Source organism: Mobula birostris, chromosome 6, assembly GCF_030028105.1.
Source record: "Mobula birostris isolate sMobBir1 chromosome 6, sMobBir1.hap1, whole genome shotgun sequence".
Lineage (NCBI taxonomy): Eukaryota > Metazoa > Chordata > Chondrichthyes > Myliobatiformes > Myliobatidae > Mobula > Mobula birostris.
Window position 1 is genome coordinate 105502417 of NC_092375.1, and position 25107 is coordinate 105527523.

Consider the following 25107-nt stretch of genomic DNA (forward strand, 5'->3'; position numbering starts at 1 on the left):
GATGGGCCAGTAAGTAGTGAGAAGGAGATGAGATAGGCCTGTAAATAGTGAGAAGGACATGAGATGGGTCTCTAAATAGTGAGAAGGACATGAGATGGGCCTGTAAATTGTGAGAAGGACACGAAATGGGTCTGTAAATAGTGAGAAGGATACAAAATGGGTCTCCTGCACTGTATGGGTCTGCAATTAGTGAGAAGGACAAGTGATGTGTCTGTAAATAGTGAGAAGGAAACAGGATGGGTATGTAAATACTGAGAAGAGCACCAGATGGGTCTTCTGCTCTGTATGGGTCTGTGAATAGTGAGAAGGACACGTGATGGGTTTCTAAATATTGAGAAGGTCACGAGATTGGTCTGTAAATAGTGAGAAGGACACGAGATGGGTCCCTGCACTGTATGGGTCTGTAAATAGTGAGAAGGACAAGAGATGGGTCTGTAAATAGTGAGAAGGACACGAGATGGGTCTGTAAATAGTGAGAAGGACACGAGATGGGTCTGTAAATAGTGAGAAGGACACGAGATGGGTCTTCTGCACTGTATGGGTCTGTAAATAGTTAGAGGGACACGAGATGGTATCCTGCACTGTATGAGTCTGTAAATAGTGAGAAGGACACGAGATGGGTCTCCTGTACTGTATAGGTCTGTAAATAGTGAGAAGACCACGAGATGGGTCACCTGCACTGTATGGGTCTGTACATAGTGAGAAGGACAAGAAATGGGTCTGTAAAGAGTGAGAAGGACACGAGATGGGTCTGTAAATAGTGAGAAGGACACCAGATGGGTCTGTAAATAGTGAGAAGGACATGAGATGGGTCTGTAGATATGGAGAAGGACACGAGATGGTTCTCCTGGCCTGTATGGGTCTGTAAATAGTGAGAAGGACACGAGATGGGTCACCTGCACTGTATGGGCCTGTACATAGGGAAAAGGCCACGAGATGGGTCCACTGCACTGTATAGGTCTGTAAATAGTGAGAAGGCCATGAGATGGGTCTGTAAATAGGGAGAAGGCCACGAGATGCATTTCCTGCTCTGTATGGGTTTGCAAATAGTGAGAAGGACATGAAATGGGTCTGCAAATAGTGAGAAGGACACCAGATGGGTCTGTAAATAGTGAGAAGGCCACGAGATGGGTCTACTGCACTGTATAGGCCTGTAAATAGAGAGGCCAGGAGATGCACTTCCTGCTCTCTATGCGTTTGTAAATAATGAGAAGGACACGAGTTGGGTCTGTAAATAGTGAAAAGGACACCAGATGGATCTGTAAATAGTGAGAACACCAGATGGGTTTGTAACTAGTTAAAAGGAAACGAGATGGGTCTGTAAATAGTGAGAAGGACAGGAGATGTGTCTGTAAATAATGAGAAGGACACGAGATGGGTCTATAAATAGTGAGAAGGACAGGAGATAGGTCTTCTGCACTGTATGGGTTTGTAAATAGTGAGAAGGACACGAGATGGGTCTGTAAATAGTGAGAAGGACATGAGATGGCTCTGTAAATAGAAGGACACGAGATGGGCCTCCTGCTCTGTATGGGTCTGTAAAATGTGAAAAGGCCATGAGATGAGCCTCCGACTCTATATGGTTCTGTAAATAGTGAGAAGGCATGAGATTGGACAGTAAATAGTGAGAAGGACACGAGATTGGCCTCCTGCTCTGTATGGGTCTGTAAATAGTGAGAAGGACACGAGATGGGTCCCTGCACTGTATGGGTCTGTAAATAGTGAGAAGGACAAGAGATGGGTCTGTAAATAGTGAGAAGGACACGAGATGGGTCTTCTGTACTGTATGGGTCTGTAAATAGTTAGAGGGACACGAGATGGTATCCTGCACTGTATGTGTCTGTAAATAGTGAGAAGGCCATGAGATGCACTTCCTGCTCTGTATGGGTTTGTAAATATTGAGAAGGACACGAGATGGGTCTGTAATTAGTGAGAAGGATATGAGAGGGTCTGTAAATAGTGAGAAGGACAGGAGTTGTGTCTGTAAATAATGAGAAGGACACGAGATGGGTCTCCTGCACTGTATGGGTTTGTAAATAGTGAGAAGGACATGAGATGGGTCTGTAAATAGTGAGAAGGGCACTGTATGGGTCTGTAAATAGTGAGAAGGACACGTGATGGGTCTGTAAATAGTGAAAAGGACACGAGATGGGTCTGTAAATAGTGAGAAGAACACGTGATGGGTTGGTAAATAGTGAGAAGGACACGAGATGCACATCCTTCTATGTATGGGTTTGTAAATTGTGAGGAGTATGCAAGATGGGTCTGTAAATAGTGAGAAGGACACGAGATGGGTCCCCTTCACTGTATGGGTGTGTAAATAGTGAGGATACCAGATGGGACTGTAAATAGTGAGGACACGAGATGGGTCTCCTGCACTGCATGGGTCTGTAAGTAGTGAGAAGGTCATGAGATGTGTCTCTTGCACTGTATGGGTTTGTAAATAGTGAGAAGGACACGAGATGGGTCTGTAAATAGTGAGAAGGGCACTGTGTGGGACTGTAAATATTGAGAAGGACACGAGATGGGTCTTTAAATAGTAAGGACAGGAGATGGGTCTGTAAGTAGTAAGAAGGACAGGAGATGGATCTGTAAGTAGTCAGAAGGACACGAGATGGGTCTCCTGCACTGTATGGGTTTGTAAATAGTGAGAAGGACATGAGATGGGTCTGTAAATAGTGAGAAGGGCACGAGATGGGTCTGTAAATAGTGAGAAGGGCACCTTATCGGTCTGTAAATAATGAGAAAGTCATGAGATGGGTCTATAAATAGGGAGAAGGTCACGAGCTGGGCCTCTTGCTGTGTATGGGTCTGTAAATAGTGAGAAGGCCACGAGATGGGCTTCCTACTCTATATGGATCTGCAAGTAGTGAGAAGGACACGAGATGGGTCTGTAAATAGTGAGAAGGTCACGAGATGTGTCTTCTGCACTGTATGGGTCTGTAAATAGTGAGAAGGACATGAGATGGGCCTGTAAATAGTGAGAAGGAGACAAGATGGGTCTGTAAATAGTGAAAAGGATACCAGATGGGTCTCCTGCACTGTATGGGTCTGTAAGTAGTGAGAAGGTCATGAGATGTGTCTCCTGCACTGTATGGGTTTGTAAATAGTGAGAAGGACACAAGATGAGTCTGTAAATAGTGAGAAGGGCACTGTGTGGGACTGTAAATATTGAGAAGGACACGAGATGGGTCTTTAAATAGTAAGGACAGGAGATGGGTCTGTAAGTAGTAAGAAGGACAGGAGATGGATCTGTAAATAGTAAGAAGAACAGGAGATGGGTCTGTAAATAGTGAGAAGGACATGAGATGGGCCTGTAAATAGTGAGAATGACACGAGATTGGTCGGTAAATAGTGAGAAGGAAGTGAGATGCACGTCCTGCTCTGTATGGGTTTGTAAATTGTGAGGAGGAGATGAAATGGGTCTGTGATTAGAGAGAAGGACACGAGATGGGTCTCCTGCACTGTATGTGTGTGTAAACAGTGAGAAACATACGAGATGGGTCTGTAAATAGTGAGAAGGACATGAGATGGGTCTCCTGCACTGTATGGGTCTGTAACTAGTGAGAAGGATACAAGATGGGTCTACTGCACTGTAAGGGTCTGTAAATTGTGAGAAGGCCAGGAGATGGGTCTCCTGCACTGTATGGGTCTGTAAATAGTAAGGCCACGAGATGCACTTCCAGCTCTGCATGGGTTTGTAAATTTTAAGAAGGACACGAGATGGGCCAGTAAGTAGTGAGAAGGAGATGAGATAGGCCTGTAAATAGTGAGAAGGACATGAGATGGGTCTCTAAATAGTGAGAAGGACATGAGATGGGCCTGTAAATTGTGAGAAGGACACGAAATGGGTCTGTAAATAGTGAGAAGGATACAAAATGGGTCTCCTGCACTGTATGGGTCTGCAATTAGTGAGAAGGACAAGTGATGTGTCTGTAAATAGTGAGAAGGAAACAGGATGGGTATGTAAATACTGAGAAGAGCACCAGATGGGTCTTCTGCTCTGTATGGGTCTGTGAATAGTGAGAAGGACACGTGATGGGTTTCTAAATATTGAGAAGGTCACGAGATTGGTCTGTAAATAGTGAGAAGGACACGAGATGGGTCCCTGCACTGTATGGGTCTGTAAATAGTGAGAAGGACAAGAGATGGGTCTGTAAATAGTGAGAAGGACACGAGATGGGTCTGTAAATAGTGAGAAGGACACGAGATGGGTCTGTAAATAGTGAGAAGGACACGAGATGGGTCTTCTGCACTGTATGGGTCTGTAAATAGTTAGAGGGACACGAGATGGTATCCTGCACTGTATGAGTCTGTAAATAGTGAGAAGGACACGAGATGGGTCTCCTGTACTGTATAGGTCTGTAAATAGTGAGAAGACCACGAGATGGGTCACCTGCACTGTATGGGTCTGTACATAGTGAGAAGGACAAGAAATGGGTCTGTAAAGAGTGAGAAGGACACGAGATGGGTCTGTAAATAGTGAGAAGGACACCAGATGGGTCTGTAAATAGTGAGAAGGACATGAGATGGGTCTGTAGATATGGAGAAGGACACGAGATGGTTCTCCTGGCCTGTATGGGTCTGTAAATAGTGAGAAGGACACGAGATGGGTCACCTGCACTGTATGGGCCTGTACATAGGGAAAAGGCCACGAGATGGGTCCACTGCACTGTATAGGTCTGTAAATAGTGAGAAGGCCATGAGATGGGTCTGTAAATAGGGAGAAGGCCACGAGATGCATTTCCTGCTCTGTATGGGTTTGCAAATAGTGAGAAGGACATGAAATGGGTCTGCAAATAGTGAGAAGGACACCAGATGGGTCTGTAAATAGTGAGAAGGCCACGAGATGGGTCTACTGCACTGTATAGGCCTGTAAATAGAGAGGCCAGGAGATGCACTTCCTGCTCTCTATGCGTTTGTAAATAATGAGAAGGACACGAGTTGGGTCTGTAAATAGTGAAAAGGACACCAGATGGATCTGTAAATAGTGAGAACACCAGATGGGTTTGTAACTAGTTAAAAGGAAACGAGATGGGTCTGTAAATAGTGAGAAGGACAGGAGATGTGTCTGTAAATAATGAGAAGGACACGAGATGGGTCTATAAATAGTGAGAAGGACAGGAGATAGGTCTTCTGCACTGTATGGGTTTGTAAATAGTGAGAAGGACACGAGATGGGTCTGTAAATAGTGAGAAGGACATGAGATGGCTCTGTAAATAGAAGGACACGAGATGGGCCTCCTGCTCTGTATGGGTCTGTAAAATGTGAAAAGGCCATGAGATGAGCCTCCGACTCTATATGGTTCTGTAAATAGTGAGAAGGCATGAGATTGGACAGTAAATAGTGAGAAGGACACGAGATTGGCCTCCTGCTCTGTATGGGTCTGTAAATAGTGAGAAGGACACGAGATGGGTCCCTGCACTGTATGGGTCTGTAAATAGTGAGAAGGACAAGAGATGGGTCTGTAAATAGTGAGAAGGACACGAGATGGGTCTTCTGTACTGTATGGGTCTGTAAATAGTTAGAGGGACACGAGATGGTATCCTGCACTGTATGTGTCTGTAAATAGTGAGAAGGACACGAGATGGTTCTCCTGTACTGTATAGGTATGTAAATAGTGAGAAGACCACGAGATGGGTCACCTGCACTGTATGGGTCTGTACGTAGTGAGAAGGACAAGAAATGGGTCTGTAAAGAGTGAGAAGGACACGAGATGGGTCTGTAAATAGTGAGAAGGACACCAGATGGGTCTGTAAATAGTGAGAAGGACATGAGATGGGTCTGTAGATATGGAGAAGGACACGAGATGGTTCTCCTGGCCTGTATGGGTCTGTAAATAGTGAGAAGGACACGAGATGGGTCCCTGCACTGTATGGGTCTGTAAATAGTGAGAAGGACAAGAGATGGGTCTGTAAATAGTGAGAAGGACACGAGATGGGTCTGTAAATAGTGAGAAGGACACGAGATGGGTCTGTAAATAGTGAGAAGGACACAAGATGGGTCTTCTGCACTGTATGGGTCTGTAAATAGTTAGAGGGACACGAGATGGTATCCTGCACTGTATGGGTCTGTAAATAGTGAGAAGGACACGAGATGGGTCTCCTGTACTGTATAGATCTGTAAATAGTGAGAAGACCACGAGATGGGTCACCTGCACTGTGTGGGTCTGTACATAGTGAGAAGGACAAGAAATGTGTCTGTACATAGTGAGAAGGACAAGAAATGTGTCTGTAAAGAGTGAGAAGGACACCAGATGGGTCTGTAAATAGTGAGAAGGACACGAGATGGGTCTCATTTACTGTATAGGTCTGTAAATAGTGAGAAGACCACGAGATGGGTCACCTGCACTGTATGGGTCTGTACATAGGGAAAAGGCCACGAGATGGGTCTACTGCACTGTATGGGTCTGTAAATAGTGAGAAGACCACGAGATGCACTTCCTGCTCTGTATGGGTTTGTAAATAGTGAGAAGGACATGAGATGGGTCTATAAATAGTGAGAAGGCCCAGGGTTGGGTCTCCTGCACTGTATGGGTCTGTAAATAGTGAGAAGGACACAAGATGGGTCACCTGCACAGTATGGGTCTTTAAATAGTGAGAAGGCCACCAGATGGGTTTGTAAATAGTAAGAAGGACAGCAGATGGGTCTGTAAATAGTGAGAAGGACACGAGATGGGCCTGTAATTAGTGAGAAGGACACGAGATGGGTCGGTAAATAGTGAGAAGGATACGAGATGGGTCTCCTGCACTGTATAGGTCTGTAAATAGTGAGAAGGACACGAGATGGGTCTGTAAATAGTGAGAAGGACACGAGATCCACATCCTGCTCTGTATGGGTTGGTAAATTGTGAGGAGGTTACGAGATGTGTCTGTAAATAGTGAGAAGGGCACGAGATGGGTCTCCTGCACTGTATGGGTCTGCAAATAGTGAGAAGGTCATGAGATGGGTCTCCTGCACTGTATAGGTTTGAAAATAGTGAGAAGGACTTGAGATGGGTCTGTAAATAGTGGGAAGGGCACTGTGTGGGTCTGTAAATAGTGAGAAGGACACGAGATGCACGTCCTGCTCTGCATGGGTTTGTAAATTGTGAGGAGGAGACAAACTGGGTCTGTAAATAGTGAGAAGGGCACGAGATGGGTCTCCTGCACTGTATGGGTGTGTAAATAGTGAGAAGGATACGAGATGGGTCTGTAAATATTGAGAAGGACACGAGATGGGTCTGTAAATGGTAAGAAGGACAGGAGATGGGTCTGTAAGTAGTGAGAAGGACACGAGATGGGTCTCCTGCACTGTATGGGTTTGTAAATAGTGAGAAGGACACATGGGTCTGTAAATAGTGAGAAGGACACGAGATGGGTCTGTAAATAGTGAGATGGACACAAGATGCGTCTGTAAATAGTGAGAAGGACATGAGATGCACATCCTGCTCTGTTTGGTTTGTAAATTGTGAGGAGGATATGAGATGGGTCTGTAAATAGTGAGAAGGGCACGAGATGGGTCTTCTGCACTGTATGGGTGTGTAAATAGTGAGAAGGATACGAGATGGGTCTGTAAATAGTGAGAAGGACATGAGATGGGTCTGTAAATATTGAGAAGGACACGAGATGGGTCTGTAAATGGTAAGAAGGACAGGAGATGGGTCTGTAAGTAGTGAGAAGGACACGAGATGGGTCTCCTGCACTGTATGGGTTTGTAAATAGTGAGAAGGACACATGGGTCTGTAAATAGTGAGAAGGACACGAGATGGGTCTGTAAATAGTGAGATGGACACAAGATGCGTCTGTAAATAGTGAGAAGGACATGAGATGCACATCCTGCTCTGTTTGGTTTGTAAATTGTGAGGAGGATATGAGATGGGTCTGTAAATAGTGAGAAGGACATGAGATGGGTCTGTAAATATTGAGAAGGACACGAGATGGGTCTGTAAATGGTAAGAAGGACAGGAGATGGGTCTGTAAGTAGTGAGAAGAACACGAGATGGGTCTCCTTCACTGTATTGGTGTGTAAATAGTGAGGATACAAGTTGGGACTGTAAATAGTGAGGACACGAGATGGGTCTCCTGCACTGCATGCGTCTGTAAGTAGTGAGAAGGTCATGAGATGGGTCTCCTGCACTGTATGGGTTTGTAAATAGTGAGAAGGACACGAGATGGGTCTGTAAATACTGAGAAGGGCACTGTGTGGGACTGTAAATATTGAGAAGGACACGAGATGGGTCTTTAAATAGTAAGAAGGACAGGAGATGGGTCTGTAAGTAGTGAGAAGGACAGGAGATGGTTCTGTAAGTAGTGAGAAGGACATGAGATGGGTCTCCTACTCTATATGGGTTTGTAAATAGTGAGAAGAATATGAGATGGGCCTTCTGCTCTGTATGGGTCTGTAAATAGTGAGAAGGACACGAGATGGGTCTGTAAATAGTGAGAGGGACACAAGATGGGTCTGTAAATAGTGAGAAGGACACGAGATGCACATCCTGCTATGTATGGGTTTGTAAATTGTGAGGAGTATGCGAGATGGGTCTGTAAATAGTGAGGACACGAGATGGGTCCCCTTCACTGTATGGGTGTGTAAATAGTGAGTATACCAGATGGGACTGTAAATAGTGAGGACACGAGATGGGTCTCCTGCACTGCATGGGTCTGTAAGTAGTGAGAAGGTCATGAGATGTGTCTCCTGCACTGTATGGGTTTGTAAATAGTGAGAAGGACACAAGATGAGTCTGTAAATAGTGAGAAGGGCACTGTGTGGGACTGTAAATATTGAGAAGGACACGAGATGGGTCTTTAAATAGTAAGGACAGGAGATGGGTCTGTAAGTAGTAAGAAGGACAGGAGATGGATCTGTAAGTAGTGAGAAGGACACGAGATGGGTCTGTAAATAGTGAGAAGGGCACGAGATGGGTCTGTAAATAGTGAGAAGGGCACCTTATTGGTCTGTAAATAATGAGAAAGTCATGAGATGGGTCTATAAATAGGGAGAAGGTCACGAGCTGGGCCTCTTGCTGTGTATGGGTCTGTAAATAGTGAGAAGGCCACGAGATGGGCTTCCTACTCTATATGGATCTGCAAGTAGTGAGAAGGACACGAGATGGGTCTGTAAATAGTGAGAAGGTCACGAGATGGGTCTTCTGCACTGTATGGGTCTGTAAATAGTGAGAAGGACATGAGATGGGTCTCCTGCACTGTATGGGTCTGTAAATAGCGAGAAGGCCACGAGATGGGTCTACTGCACTGTATGGGTCTGTAAATAGTGAGAAGACCACGAGATGCACTTCCTGCTCTGTATGGGTTTGTAAATAGTGAGAAGGACATGAGATGGGTCTATAAATAGTGAGAAGGCCCAGGGTTGGGTCTCCTGCACTGTATGGGTCTGTAAATAGTGAGAAGGACACAAGATGGGTCACCTGCACAGTATGGGTCTTTAAATAGTGAGAAGGCCACCAGATGGGTTTGTAAATAGTAAGAAGGACAGCAGATGGGTCTGTAAATAGTGAGAAGGACACGAGATGGGCCTGTAATTAGTGAGAAGGACACGAGATGGGTCGGTAAATAGTGAGAAGGATACGAGATGGGTCTCCTGCACTGTATAGGTCTGTAAATAGTGAGAAGGACACGAGATGGGTCTGTAAATAGTAAGAAGGACACGAGATCCACATCCTGCTCTGTATGGGTTGGTAAATTGTGAGGAGGTTACGAGATGTGTCTGTAAATAGTGAGAAGGGCACGAGATGGGTCTCCTGCACTGTATGGGTCTGCAAATAGTGAGAAGGTCATGAGATGGGTCTCCTGCACTGTATAGGTTTGAAAATAGTGAGAAGGACTTGAGATGGGTGTGTAAATACTGAGAAGGGCACTGTGTGGGTCTGTAAATAGTGAGAAGGACACGAGATGCACGTCCTGCTCTGCATGGGTTTGTAAATTGTGAGGAGGAGACAAACTGGGTCTGTAAATAGTGAGAAGGGCACGAGATGGGTCTCCTGCACTGTATGGGTGTGTAAATAGTGAGAAGGATACGAGATGGGTCTGTAAATATTGAGAAGGACACGAGATGGGTCTGTAAATGGTAAGAAGGACAGGAGATGGGTCTGTAAGTAGTGACAAGGACACGAGATGGGTCTCCTGCACTGTATGGGTTTGTAAATAGTGAGAAGGACACATGGGTCTGTAAATAGTGAGAAGGACACGAGATGGGTCTGTAAATAGTGAGATGGACACAAGATGCGTCTGTAAATAGTGAGAAGGACATGAGATGCACATCCTGCTCTGTTTGGTTTGTAAATTGTGAGGAGGATATGAGATGGGTCTGTAAATAGTGAGAAGGGCACGAGATGGGTCTCCTGCACTGTATGGGTGTGTAAATAGTGAGAAGGATACGAGATGGGTCTGTAAATAGTGAGAAGGACATGAGATGGGTCTGTAAATATTGAGAAGGACACGAGATGGGTCTGTAAATGGTAAGAAGGACAGGAGATGGGTCTGTAAGTAGTGAGAAGGACACGAGATGGGTCTCCTGCACTGTATGGGTTTGTAAATAGTGAGAAGGACACATGGGTCTGTAAATAGTGAGAAGGACACGAGATGGGTCTGTAAATAGTGAGATGGACACAAGATGTGTCTGTAAATAGTGAGAAGGACATGAGATGCACATCCTGCTCTGTTTGGTTTGTAAATTGTGAGGAGGATATGAGATGGGTCTGTAAATAGTGAGAAGGACATGAGATGGGTCTGTAAATATTGAGAAGGACACGAGATGGGTCTGTAAATGGTAAGAAGGACAGGAGATGTGTCTGTAAGTAGTGAGAAGAACATGAGATGGGTCTCCTTCACTGTATTGGTGTGTAAATAGTGAGGATACAAGTTGGGACTGTAAATAGTGAGGACACGAGATGGGTCTCCTGCACTGCATGCGTCTGTAAGTAGTGAGAAGGTCATGAGATGGGTCTCCTGCACTGTATGGGTTTGTAAATAGTGAGAAGGACACGAGATGGGTCTGTAAATAGTGAGAAGGGCACTGTGTGGGACTGTAAATATTGAGAAGGACACGAGATGGGTCTTTAAATAGTAAGAAGGACAGGAGATGGGTCTGTAAGTAGTGAGAAGGACAGGAGATGGTTCTGTAAGTAGTGAGAAGGACATGAGATGGGTCTCCTACTCTATATGGGTTTGTAAATAGTGAGAAGAATATGAGATGGGCCTTCTGCTCTGTATGGGTCTGTAAATAGTGAGAAGGACACGAGATGGGTCTGTAAATAGTGAGAGGGACACAAGATGGGTCTGTAAATAGTGAGAAGGACACGAGATGCACATCCTGCTATGTATGGGTTTGTAAATTGTGAGGAGTATGCGAGATGGGTCTGTAAATAGTGAGGACACGAGATGGGTCCCCTTCACTGTATGGGTGTGTAAATAGTGAGTATACCAGATGGGACTGTAAATAGTGAGGACACGAGATGGGTCTCCTGCACTGCATGGGTCTGTAAGTAGTGAGAAGGTCATGAGATGTGTCTCCTGCACTGTATGGGTTTGTAAATAGTGAGAAGGACACAAGATGAGTCTGTAAATAGTGAGAAGGGCACTGTGTGGGACTGTAAATATTGAGAAGGACACGAGATGGGTCTTTAAATAGTAAGGACAGGAGATGGGTCTGTAAGTAGTAAGAAGGACAGGAGATGGATCTGTAAGTAGTGAGAAGGACACGAGATGGGTCTGTAAATAGTGAGAAGGGCACGAGATGGGTCTGTAAATAGTGAGAAGGGCACCTTATCGGTCTGTAAATAATGAGAAAGTCATGAGATGGGTCTATAAATAGGGAGAAGGTCACGAGCTGGGCCTCTTGCTGTGTATGGGTCTGTAAATAGTGAGAAGGCCACGAGATGGGCTTCCTACTCTATATGGATCTGCAAGTAGTGAGAAGGACACGAGATGGGTCTGTAAATAGTGAGAAGGTCACGAGATGGGTCTTCTGCACTGTATGGGTCTGTAAATAGTGAGAAGGACATGAGATGGGTCTCCTGCACTGTATGGGTCTGTAAATAGCGAGAAGGCCACGAGATGGGTCTACTGCACTGTATGGGTCTGTAAATAGTGAGAAGGCCACGAGATGTGTCTACTGCACTGTATGGGTCTGTAAATAGTGAGAAGGCCACGAGATGCACTTCCAGCTCTGCATGGGTTTGTAAATATTGAGAAGGACACAAGGCGTGTCTGTAAATAGTGAGAAGGACACCAGATGGGTCTGCAAATACTGAGAAGGACACGAGATGGGTCTGGAAATAGTAAGAAGGACAGGAGATGGCTCTGTAAATAGTGAGAAGGGCACGAGATAGGTCTCCTGCACTGTATGGGTCTGTAAATAGTGAGAAGAGCAGGAGTTGTGTATGTAAATAATGAGAAGGAGATGAGATGGGTCTGTAAATAGTGAGAGGGACATGGGATGGGTCTCCTGCACTGTATGAGTTTGGAAATACTGTGAAGGTCACGAGATGGGTCTGTAAATAATGAGAAGGCCACGAGATGGTTCGACTACGCTGTATGGGTCTGTAAATAGTGAGAAGGACACGAGATGGTTCTACTGCACTGTATGGGTTTGTAAATAGTGAGAAGGACAGGAGATGGGTCTGTAAATAATGGGAAGACCACGAGATGCACTTCCTGCTCTGTATGGGTTTGTAAATAATAAGAAGGAAATGAGATGGGTCTGTAAATAGTGAGAAGGCCAGGAGATAGGTCTTCTGCACTGTATGGGTCTATAAATAGTGAGAACGCCACGAGATGGGTCTTCTGCACTGTATGGGTCTGTAAATAGTGAGAAGGCCACGAGATATGTCTCCTGCACTGTATGGGTCTGTAAATAGTGAGAAGGCCACGAGATATGTCTCCTGCACTGTATGGGTCTGTAAATAGTGAGAAGGCCACGAGATGCACTTCCTGCTCTGTATGGGTTTGTAAATAGTAAGAAGGAAATGAGATGGGTCTGTAAATAGTGAGAAGGCCAGGAGATAGGTCTTCTGCACTGTATGGGTCTATAAATAGTGAGAAGGCCACGAGATGTGTCTTCTGCACTGTATGGGTCTGTAAATAGTGAGAAGGCCACGAGATGGGTCTTCTGCACTGTATGGGTCTGTAAATAGTGAGAAGGCCAGGAGATATGTCTCCTGCACTGTATGGGTCTGTAAATAGTGAGAAGGCCATGAGATGCACTTCCTGCTCTGTATGGGTTTGTAAATATTGAGAAGGACACGAGATGGGTCTGTAATTAGTGAGAAGGATATGAGAGGGTCTGTAAATAGTGAGAAGGACAGGAGTTGTGTCTGTAAATAATGAGAAGGACACGAGATGGGTCTCCTGCACTGTATGGGTTTGTAAATAGTGAGAAGGACATGAGATGGGTCTGTAAATAGCGAGAAGGGTACTGTGTGGGTCTGTAAACAGTGAGAAGGACACGTGATGGGTCTGTAAATAGTGAAAAGGACACGAGATGGGTCTGTAAATAGTGAGAAGAACACGTGATGGGTTGGTAAATAGTGAGAAGGACACGAGATGCACATCCTTCTATGTATGGGTTTGTAAATTGTGAGGAGTATGCAAGATGGGTCTGTAAATAGTGAGAAGGACACGAGATGGGTCCCCTTCACTGTATGGGTGTGTAAATAGTGAGGATACCAGATGGGACTGTAAATAGTGAGGACACGAGATGGGTCTCCTGCACTGCATGGGTCTGTAAGTAGTGAGAAGGTCATGAGATGTGTCTCTTGCACTGTATGGGTTTGTAAATAGTGAGAAGGACACGAGATGGGTCTGTAAATAGTGAGAAGGGCACTGTGTGGGACTGTAAATATTGAGAAGGACACGAGATGGGTCTTTAAATAGTAAGGACAGGAGATGGGTCTGTAAGTAGTAAGAAGGACAGGAGATGGATCTGTAAGTAGTCAGAAGGACACGAGATGGGTCTCCTGCACTGTATGGGTTTGTAATTAGTGAGAAGGACATGAGATGGGTCTGTAAATAGTGAGAAGGGCACGAGATGGGTCTGTAAATAGTGAGAAGGGCACCTTATCGGTCTGTAAATAATGAGAAAGTCATGAGATGGGTCTATAAATAGGGAGAAGGTCACGAGCTGGGCCTCTTGCTGTGTATGGGTCTGTAAATAGTGAGAAGGCCACGAGATGGGCTTCCTACTCTATATGGATCTGCAAGTAGTGAGAAGGACACGAGATGGGTCTGTAAATAGTGAGAAGGTCACGAGATGTGTCTTCTGCACTGTATGGGTCTGTAAATAGTGAGAAGGACATGAGATGGGCCTGTAAATAGTGAGAAGGAGACAAGATGGGTCTGTAAATAGTGAAAAGGATACCAGATGGGTCTCCTGCACTGTATGGGTCTGTAAGTAGTGAGAAGGTCATGAGATGTGTCTCCTGCACTGTATGGGTTTGTAAATAGTGAGAAGGACACAAGATGAGTCTGTAAATAGTGAGAAGGGCACTGTGTGGGACTGTAAATATTGAGAAGGACACGAGATGGGTCTTTAAATAGTAAGGACAGGAGATGGGTCTGTAAGTAGTAAGAAGGACAGGAGATGGATCTGTAAATAGTAAGAAGAACAGGAGATGGGTCTGTAAATAGTGAGAAGGACATGAGATGGGCCTGTAAATAGTGAGAATGACACGAGATTGGTCGGTAAATAGTGAGAAGGAAGTGAGATGCACGTCCTGCTCTGTATGGGTTTGTAAATTGTGAGGAGGAGATGAAATGGGTCTGTGATTAGAGAGAAGGACACGAGATGGGTCTCCTGCACTGTATGTGTGTGTAAACAGTGAGAAACATACGAGATGGGTCTGTAAATAGTGAGAAGGACATGAGATGGGTCTCCTGCACTGTATGGGTCTGTAACTAGTGAGAAGGATACAAGATGGGTCTACTGCACTGTAAGGGTCTGTAAATTGTGAGAAGGCCAGGAGATGGGTCTCCTGCACTGTATGGGTCTGTAAATAGTAAGGCCACGAGATGCACTTCCAGCTCTGCATGGGTTTGTAAATTTTAAGAAGGACACGAGATGGGCCAGTAAGTAGTGAGAAGGAGATGAGATAGGCCTGTAAATAGTGAGAAGGACATGAGATGGGTCTCTAAATAGTGAGAAGGACATGAGATGGGCCTGTAAATTGTGAGGAGGACACGAAATGGGTCTGTAAATAGTGAGAAGGATACAAAATGGGTCTCCTGCACTGTATGGGTCTGCAATTAGTGAGAAGGACAAGAGATGTGTCTGTAAATAGTGAGAAGGAAACAGGATGGGTATGTAAATACTGAGAAGAGCACCAGATGGGTCTTCTGCTCTGTATGGGTCTGTGAATAGTGAGAAGGACACGTGATGGGTTTCTAAATATTGAGAAGGTCACGAGATTGGTCTGTAAATAGTGAGAAGGACGCGTGATGGGTTTGTAAATAGTGAGAAGGACACGAGATTGGTCTGTAAATAGTGAGAAGGACACGAGATGGGTCTGTAAATACTGAGAAGGATACGAGATGGGTCTCCTGCACCGTATGTGTCTGTAAATAGTGAGAAGGCCATGAGATGGGTCTCCTGCACTGTATGGGTCTGTAAATACTGAGAAGGCCATGAGATGAGTCTGTAAATAGTAAGAAGGACAGGAGATGGGTCTGTAAATAGTGAGATGGACACGAGCTGGTGCTGTAAATAGTGAGAAGGACACGAGATGGGTCTGTAAATACTGAGAAGGACACAAGATAGGACTCCTGCACTGTCAGGGTCTGTAAATAGTGAGAAGGTCATGAGATGGGTCTCCTGCACTGTATGGGTCTGTAAATAGTGAGAAGGACAAAAGATGTGTCTCCTGCTCTGTATGGGTATGTAAATAGTGAGACGGACACGTGTTGGGTTTGTAAATAATGAGAAGGACACGATATTGGTCTGTAAATACTGAGAAGGAGACAAGATGGGCCTGTAAATAGTGAGAAGGACACGAGATGGGCCAGTAAGTAGTGAGAAGGAGATGAGATAGGCCTGTAAATAGTGAGAAGGACATGAGATGGGTCTCTAAATAGTGAGAAGGACACGAGATGGGTCTGTAAATAGTGAGAAGGATACAAAATGGGTCTCCTGCACCGTATGGGACTGTAAATAGTGAGAAGGCCACGAGATGGGTCTCCTGCACTGTATGGATCTGTAAATAATCAGAAGGCCACGAGATGAGTCTGTAAATAATAAGAAGGACAGGAGATGGGTCTGTAAATAGTGAGATGGACAAGAGCTGGTACTGTAAATAGTGAGAAGGACACGCGATGGGTCTGTAAATATTGAGAAGGATACAAGATGGGACTCCAGCACTGTAAAGGTCTGTAAATAGTGAGAAAGTCATGAGATGGGTCTCCTGCACTGTATGGGTCTGTAAATAGTGAGAAGGACACAGGATGGATCTCCTGCACTGTATGGGTCTGTAAATAGTGAGAAGGCCACGAGATGGGTCTCCTGCACGGTATGGGTCTGTAAGTAGTGAGAAGGCCAGGAGATGGGTCTGTAAATAGTAAGAAGGACAGGAGATGTGTCTGTAAATAGTAAGAAGAACAGGAGATGGGTCTGTAAATAGTGAGAAGGACATGAGATGGGCCTGTAAATAGTGAGAATGACACGAGATTGGTCGGTAAATAGTGAGAAGGAAGTGAGATGCACGTCCTGCTCTGTATGGGTTTGTAAATTGTGAGGAGGAGATGAAATGGGTCTGTGATTAGAGAGAAGGACACGAGATGGGTCTCCTGCACTGTATGTGTGTGTAAACAGTGAGAAACATACGAGATGGGTCTGTAAATAGTGAGAAGGACATGAGATGGGTCTCCTGCACTGTATGGGTCTGTAACTAGTGAGAAGGATACAAGATGGGTCTACTGCACTGTAAGGGTCTGTAAATTGTGAGAAGGCCAGGAGATGGGTCTCCTGCACTGTATGGGTCTGTAAATAGTAAGGCCACGAGATGCACTTCCAGCTCTGCATGGGTTTGTAAATTTTAAGAAGGACACGAGATGGGCCAGTAAGTAGTGAGAAGGAGATGAGATAGGCCTGTAAATAGTGAGAAGGACATGAGATGGGTCTCTAAATAGTGAGAAGGACATGAGATGGGCCTGTAAATTGTGAGAAGGACACGAAATGGGTCTGTAAATAGTGAGAAGGATACAAAATGGGTCTCCTGCACTGTATGGGTCTGCAATTAGTGAGAAGGACAAGAGATGTGTCTGTAAATAGTGAGAAGGAAACAGGATGGGTATGTAAATACTGAGAAGAGCACCAGATGGGTCTTCTGCTCTGTATGGGTCTGTGAATAGTGAGAAGGACACGTGATGGGTTTCTAAATATTGAGAAGGTCACGAGATTGGTCTGTAAATAGTGAGAAGGACACGTGATGGGTTTGTAAATAGTGAGAAGGACACGAGATTGGTCTGTAAATAGTGAGAAGGACACGAGATGGGTCTGTAAATACTGAGAAGGATACGAGATGGGTCTCCTGCACCGTATGTGTCTGTAAATAGTGAGAAGGCCATGAGATGGGTCTCCTGCACTGTATGGGTCTGTAAATACTGAGAAGGCCATGAGATGAGTCTGTAAATAGTAAGAAGGACAGGAGATGGGTCTGTAAATAGTGAGATGGACACGAGCTGGTGCTGTAAATAGTGAGAAGGACACGAGATGGGTCTGTAAATACTGAGAAGGACACAAGATAGGACTCCTGCACTGTCAGGGTCTGTAAATAGTGAGAAGGTCATGAGATGGGTCTCCTGCACTGTATGGGTCTGTAAATAGTGAGAAGGACAAAAGATGTGTCTCCTGCTCTGTATGGGTATGTAAATAGTGAGACGGACACGTGTTGGGTTTGTAAATAATGAGAAGGACACGATATTGGTCTGTAAATACTGAGAAGGAGACAAGATGGGCCTGTAAATAGTGAGAAGGACACGAGATGGGCCAGTAAGTAGTGAGAAGGAGATGAGATAGGCCTGTAAATAGTGAGAAGGACATGAGATGGGTCTCTAAATAGTGAGAAGGACACGAGATGGGTCTGTAAATAGTGAGAAGGATACAAAATGGGTCTCCTGCACTGTATGGGTCTGCAAATAGTGAGAAGGACAAGAGATGTGTCTGTAAATAGTGAGAAGGAAACAGGATGGGTATGTAAATACTGAGAAGGACACCAGATGGGTCTCCTTCTCTGTATGGGTCTGTGAATAGTGAGAAGGACACGTGATGGGTTTCTAAATAGTGAGAAGGTCACGAAATTGGTCTGTAAATAGTGAGAAGGACACGTGATGGGTTTGTAAATAGTGAGAAGGACAGGAGATTGGTCTGTAAATACTGAGAAGGAGACGAGATGGGTTGTAAATAGTGAGAAGGACACGAGATGGGTCTCCTACACCGTATGGGTCTGTAAATAGTGAGAAGGCCATGAGATGGGTCTCCTGCACTGTATGGGTCTGTAAATACTGAGAAGGCCACGAGATGAGTCTGTAAATAGTAAGAAGGACAGGAGATGGGTCTGTAAATAGTGAGATGGACACGAGCTGGTACTGTAAATAGTGAGAAGGACACGAGATGGGTCTGTAAATACTGAGAAGGACACAAGATGGGACTCCTGCACTGTAAAGGTCTGTAAATAGTGAGAAGGTCATGAGATGGGTCTCCTGCACTGTATGGGTCTGTAAATAGTGAGAAGGCCACGAGATGGGTCTCCTGCACGATATGGGTCTGTAAGTAGTGAGAAGGCCAGGAGATGGGTCTGTAAATAGTAAGAAGGACAGGAGATGGGTCTGTAAATAGTAAGAAGGATAGGAGATAGGTCTGTAAATAGTGAGAAGGACACGAGATGGGCCTGTAAATAGTGAGAAGGACATGAGATGGGCATGTAAATAGTGAGAATGATACGAGATTGGTCGGTAAATAGTGAGAAAGAAGTGAGATGCACGTCCTGCTCTGTATGGGTTTGTAAATTGTGAGGAGGAGATGAAATGGGTCTGTAATTATAGAGAAGGACACGAGATGGGTCTCCTGCACTCTATGGGTGTGTAAATAGTGAGAAACATACGAGATGGGTCTGTAAATAGTGAGAAGGAGATGAGATGGGTCTCCTGCACTGTATGGGTCTGTAACTAGTGAGAAGGATACAAGATGGGTCTACTGCACTGTATGGGTCTGTAAATAGTGAGAAGGCCAGGAGATGGGTCTCCTGCACTGTATGGGTCTATAAATAGTAAGGCCACGAGATGCACTTCCAGCACTGCATGGGTTTGTAAATATTAAGAAGGACACGAGATGTGTCAGTAAATAGTGAGAAGGACACCAGATGTGTCTGCAAATACTGAGAAGGACACAAGATGTGTCTCCTGCTCTGTATGGGTCAGTAAATAGTGAGAACGACACGATATTGGTCTGTAAATACTGAGAAGGAGACAAGATGGGCCTGTAAATAGTGAGAAGGGCACGAGATGGGCCTGTAAATAGTGAGAAGGACACGAGATGGGTCTGTAAATTGTGAGAAGGACACAAGGTGCATCTCCTGCAATGTATGGGTCTGTAAATAGTGAGAAGGCCACGAGATGGGTCTCCTGCACTGTATGGGGCTGTAAATAGTGAGAAGGCCACGAGATGGGTCTGTAAATAGTGAGAAGGACACGAGATGGGTCTGTAAATAGTGAGAAGGAGACGAGATGGGTCTGTAAATAGTGAAAAGGATACCAGATGGGTCTCCTGCACTGTATGGGTCTGTAAATAGTGAGAAGGTCACAAGATGAGTCTCCTGCACTGTATGGGTCTGTAAATAGTCAGAATGCCATGAGATGGATCTGTAAGTAGTAAGAAGGACAGGAGATGGGTCTGTAAATAGTGAGAAGGATACAAAATGGGTCTCCTGCACTGTATCGGTCTGCAAATAGTGAGAAGGACAAGAGATGTGTCTGTAAATAGTGAGAAGAACACCAGATGGGTCTGCAAATACTGAGAAGGACACCAGATGGGTCTCCTGCATAGTATGGGTCTGTAAGTAGAGAGAAGGACACGTGATGGGTTTGTAAATAGTGAGAAGGACACGAGATTGGTCTGTAAATAGTGAGAAGGACACGAGATGGGTCTCCTGCACTGTATGGGTCTGTAAATAGTGAGAAGGTCATGAGATGGGTCTCCTGCACTGTATGGGTCTGTAAATAGTGAGACGGACACGTGTTGGGTTTGTAAATAATGAGAAGGACACGATATTGGTCTGTAAATACTGAGAAGGAGACAAGATGGGCCTGTAAATAGTGAGAAGGACACGAGATGGGCCAGTAAGTAGTGAGAAGGAGATGAGATAGGCCTGTAAATAGTGAGAAGGACACGAGATGGGTCTCTAAATAGTGAGAAGGACACGAGATGGGCCTGTAAATTGTGAGGAGGACACGAAATGGGTCTGTAAATAGTGAGAAGGATACAAAATGGGTCTCCTGCACCGTATGGGTCTGCAAATAGTGAGAAGGAAACAGGATGGGTATGTAAATACTGAGAAGGACACCAGATGGGCCTCCTTCTCTGTATGGGTCTGTGAATAGTGAGAAGGACACGTGATGGGTTTCTAAATAGTGAGAAGGTCACGAGATTGGTCTGTAAATAGTGAGAAGGACATGTGATGGGTTTGTAAATAGTGAGAAGGACACGAGATTGGTCTGTAAATAGTGAGAAGGAGACGAGATGGGTTGTAAATAGTGAGAAGGACACGAGATGGGTCTCCTACACCGTATGGGTCTGTAAATAGTGAGAAGGCCACGAGATGGGTCTCCTGCACTGTTTGGGTCTGTAAATGCTGAGAAGGCCACGAGATGAGTCTGTAAATAGTAAGAAGGACAGGAGATGGGTCTGTAAATAGTGAGATGGACACGAGCTGGTACTGTAAATAGTGAGAAGGACACGAGATGGGTCTGAAAATTATGAGAAGGACACAAGATGGGAGTCCTGCACTGTAAAGGTCTGTAAATAGTGAGAAGGTCATGAGATGGGTCTCCTGCACTGTATGGGTCTGTAAATAGTGAGAAGGCCACGAGATGGGTCTCCTGCACGGTATGGGTCTGTAAGTAGTGAGAAGGCCAGGAGATGGGTCTGTAAATAGTAAGAAGGCCAGGAGATGGGTCTGTAAATAGTAAGAAGGATAGGAGATAGGTCTGTAAATAGTGAGAAGGACACGAGATGGGCCTGTAAATAGTGAGAAGGACATGAGATGGGCCTGTAAATAGTGAGAATGACACGAGATTGGTCGGTAAATAGTGAGAAGGAAGTGAGATGCACGTCCTGCTCTGTATGGGTTTGTAAATTGTGAGGAGGAGATGAAATGGGTCTGTAATTATAGAGAAGGACACGAGATGGGTCTCCTGCACTCTATGCGTGTGTAAATAGTGAGAAACATACGAGATGGGTCTGTAAATAGTGAGAAGGACATGAGATGGGTCTCCTGCACTGTATGGGTCTGTAACTAGTGAGAAGGATACAAGATGGGTCTACTGCACTGTATGGGTCTGTAAATAGTGAGAAGGCCAGGAGATGGGTCTCCTGCACTGTATGGGTCTGTAAATAGTAAGGCCACGAGATGCACTTCCAGCTCTGCATGGGTTTGTAAATATTAAGAAGGACACGAGATGTGTCAGTAAATAGTGAGAAGGACACCAGATGTGTCTGCAAATACTGAGAAGGACACAAGATGTGTCTCCTGCTCTGTATGGGTCTGTAAATAGTGAGAAGGACACGATATTGGTCTGTAAATACTGAGAAGGAGACAAGATGGGCCTGTAAATAGTGAGAAGGGCACGAGATGGGCCTGTAAATAGTGAGAAGGACATGAGATGGGTCTGTAAATTGTGAGAAGGACACAAGGTGCATCTCCTGCATGTATGGGTCTGAAAATAGTGAGAAGGCCACGAGATGGGTCTCCTGCACTGTATGGGGCTGTAAATAGTGAGAAGGCCACGAGATGGGTCTGTAAATAGTGAGAAGGACACGAGATGGGCCTGTAAATAGTGAGAAGGTCACAAGATGAGTCTCCTGCACTGTATGGGTCTGTAAATAGTCAGAATGCCACGAGATGGGTCTGTAAGTAGTAAGAAGGACAGGAGATGGGTCTGTAAATAGTGAGAAGGATACAAAATGGGTCTCCTGCACTGTATGGGTCTGCAAATAGTGAGAAGGACAAGAGATGTGTCTGTAAATAGTGAGAAGAACACCAGATGGGTCTGCAAATACTGAGAAGGACACTAGGTGGGTCTCCTGCTTAGTATGGGTCTGTAAGTAGAGAGAAGGACACGTGATGGGTTTGTAAATAGTGAGAAGGACACGAGATTGGTCTGTAAATAGTGAGAAGGACACGAGATGGGTCTCCTGCACTGTATGGGTCTGTAACTAGTGAGAAGGATACAAGATGGGTCTACTGCACTGTATGGGTCTGTAAATAGTGAGAAGGCCACGAGATGGGAGTCCTGCACTGTATGGGTCTGTAAATGCTGAGAAGGCCACGAGATGAGTCTGTAAATAGTAAGAAGGACAGGAGATGGGTCTGTAAATAGTGAGATGGACACGAGATGGGTCTCCTGCACGGTATGGGTCTGTAAGTAGTGAGAAGGCCAGGAGATGGGTCTGTAAATAGTAAAAAGGACAGGAGATGGGTCTGTAAATAGTAAGAAGGATAGGAGATAGGTCTGTAAATAGTGAGAAGGACACGAAATGGGCCTGTAAATAGTGAGAAGTACATGAGATGGGCCTGTAAATAGTGAGAATGACACGAGATTGGTCGGTAAATAGTGAGAAGGAAGTGAGATGCACGTCCTGCTCTGTATGGGTTTGTAAATTGTGAGGAGGAGATGAAATGGGTCTGTAATTATAGAGAAGGACACGAGATGGGTCTCCTGCACTCTATGGGTGTGTAAATAGTGAGAAACATACGAGATGGGCCTGTAAATAGTGAGAAGGACACGAGATGGGCCTGTAAATAGTGAGAAGGAGACAAGATGGGTCTGTAAATAGTGAAAAGGATACCAGATGGGTCTCCTGCACTGTATGGGTCTGTAAGTAGTGAGAAGGTCATGAGATGTGTCTCCTGCACTGTATGGGTTTGTAAATAGTGAGAAGGACACAAGATGAGTCTGTAAATAGTGAGAAGGGCACTGTGTGGGACTGTAAATATTGAGAAGGACACGAGATGGGTCTTTAAATAGTAAGGACAGGAGATGGGTCTGTAAGTAGTAAGAAGGACAGGAGATGGATCTGTAAGTAGTGAGAAGGACACGAGATGGGTCTGTAAATAGTGAGAAGGGCACGAGATGGGTCTGTAAATAGTGAGAAGGGCACCTTATCGGTCTGTAAATAATGAGAAAGTCATGAGATGGGTCTATAAATAGGGAGAAGGTCACGAGCTGGGCCTCTTGCTGTGTATGGGTCTGTAAATAGTGAGAAGGCCACGAGATGGGCTTCCTACTCTATATGGATCTGCAAGTAGTGAGAAGGACACGAGATGGGTCTGTAAATAGTGAGAAGGTCACGAGATGTGTCTTCTGCACTGTATGGGTCTGTAAATAGTGAGAAGGACATGAGATGGGTGTGTAAATAGTGAGAAGGACACGAGATAGATCTGAAAATAGTGAGAAGGACACGAGATGGGTCTCCTGCACCGTATGGGTCTGCAAATAGTGAGAAGGAAACAGGATGGGTATGTAAATACTGAGAAGGACACCAGATGGGTCTCCTTCTCTGTATGGGTCTGTGAATAGTGAGAAGGACACGTGATGGGTTTCTAAATAGTGAGAAGGTCACGAGATTGGTCTGTAAATAGTGAGAAGGACATGTGATGGGTTTGTAAATAGTGAGAAGGACACGAGATTGGTCTGTAAATAGTGAGAAGGAGACGAGATGGGTTGTAAATAGTGAGAAGGACACGAGATGGGTCTCCTACACCGTATGGGTCTGTAAATAGTGAGAAGGCCACGAGATGGGTCTCCTGCACTGTTCGGGTCTGTAAATGCTGAGAAGGCCACGAGATGAGTCTGTAAATAGTAAGAAGGACAGGAGATGGGTCTGTAAATAGTGAGATGGACACGAGCTGGTACTGTAAATAGTGAGAAGGACACGAGATGGGTCTGAAAATTATGAGAAGGACACAAGATGGGAGTCCTGCACTGTAAAGGTCTGTAAATAGTGAGAAGGTCATGAGATGGGTCTCCTGCACTGTATGGGTCTGTAAATAGTGAGAAGGCCACGAGATGGGTCTCCTGCACGGTATGGGTCTGTAAGTAGTGAGAAGGCCAGGAGATGGGTCTGTAAATAGTAAGAAGGCCAGGAGATGGGTCTGTAAATAGTAAGAAGGATAGGAGATAGGTCTGTAAATAGTGAGAAGGACACGAGATGGGCCTGTAAATAGTGAGAAGGACATGAGATGGGCCTGTAAATAGTGAGAATGACACGAGATTGGTCGGTAAATAGTGAGAAGGAAGTGAGATGCACGTCCTGCTCTGTATGGGTTTGTAAATTGTGAGGAGGAGATGAAATGGGTCTGTAATTATAGAGAAGGACACGAGATGGGTCTCCTGCACTCTATGGGTGTGTAAATAGTGAGAAACATACGAGATGGGTCTGTAAATAGTGAGAAGGACATGAGATGGGTCTCCTGCACTGTATGGGTCTGTAACTAGTGAGAAGGATACAAGATGGGTCTACTGCACTGTATGGGTCTGTAAATAGTGAGAAGGCCAGGAGATGGGTCTCCTGCACTGTATGGGTCTGTAAATAGTAAGGCCACGAGATGCACTTCCAGCTCTGCATGGGTTTGTAAATATTAAGAAGGACACGAGATGTGTCAGTAAATAGTGAGAAGGACACCAGATGTGTCTGCAAATACTGAGAAGGACACAAGATGTGTCTCCTGCTCTGTATGGGTCTGTAAATAGTGAGAAGGACACGATATTGGTCTGTAAATACTGAGAAGGAGACAAGATGGGCCTGTAAATAGTGAGAAGGGCACGAGATGGGCCTGTAAATAGTGAGAAGGACATGAGATGGGTCTGTAAATTGTGAGAAGGACACAAGGTGCATCTCCTGCAT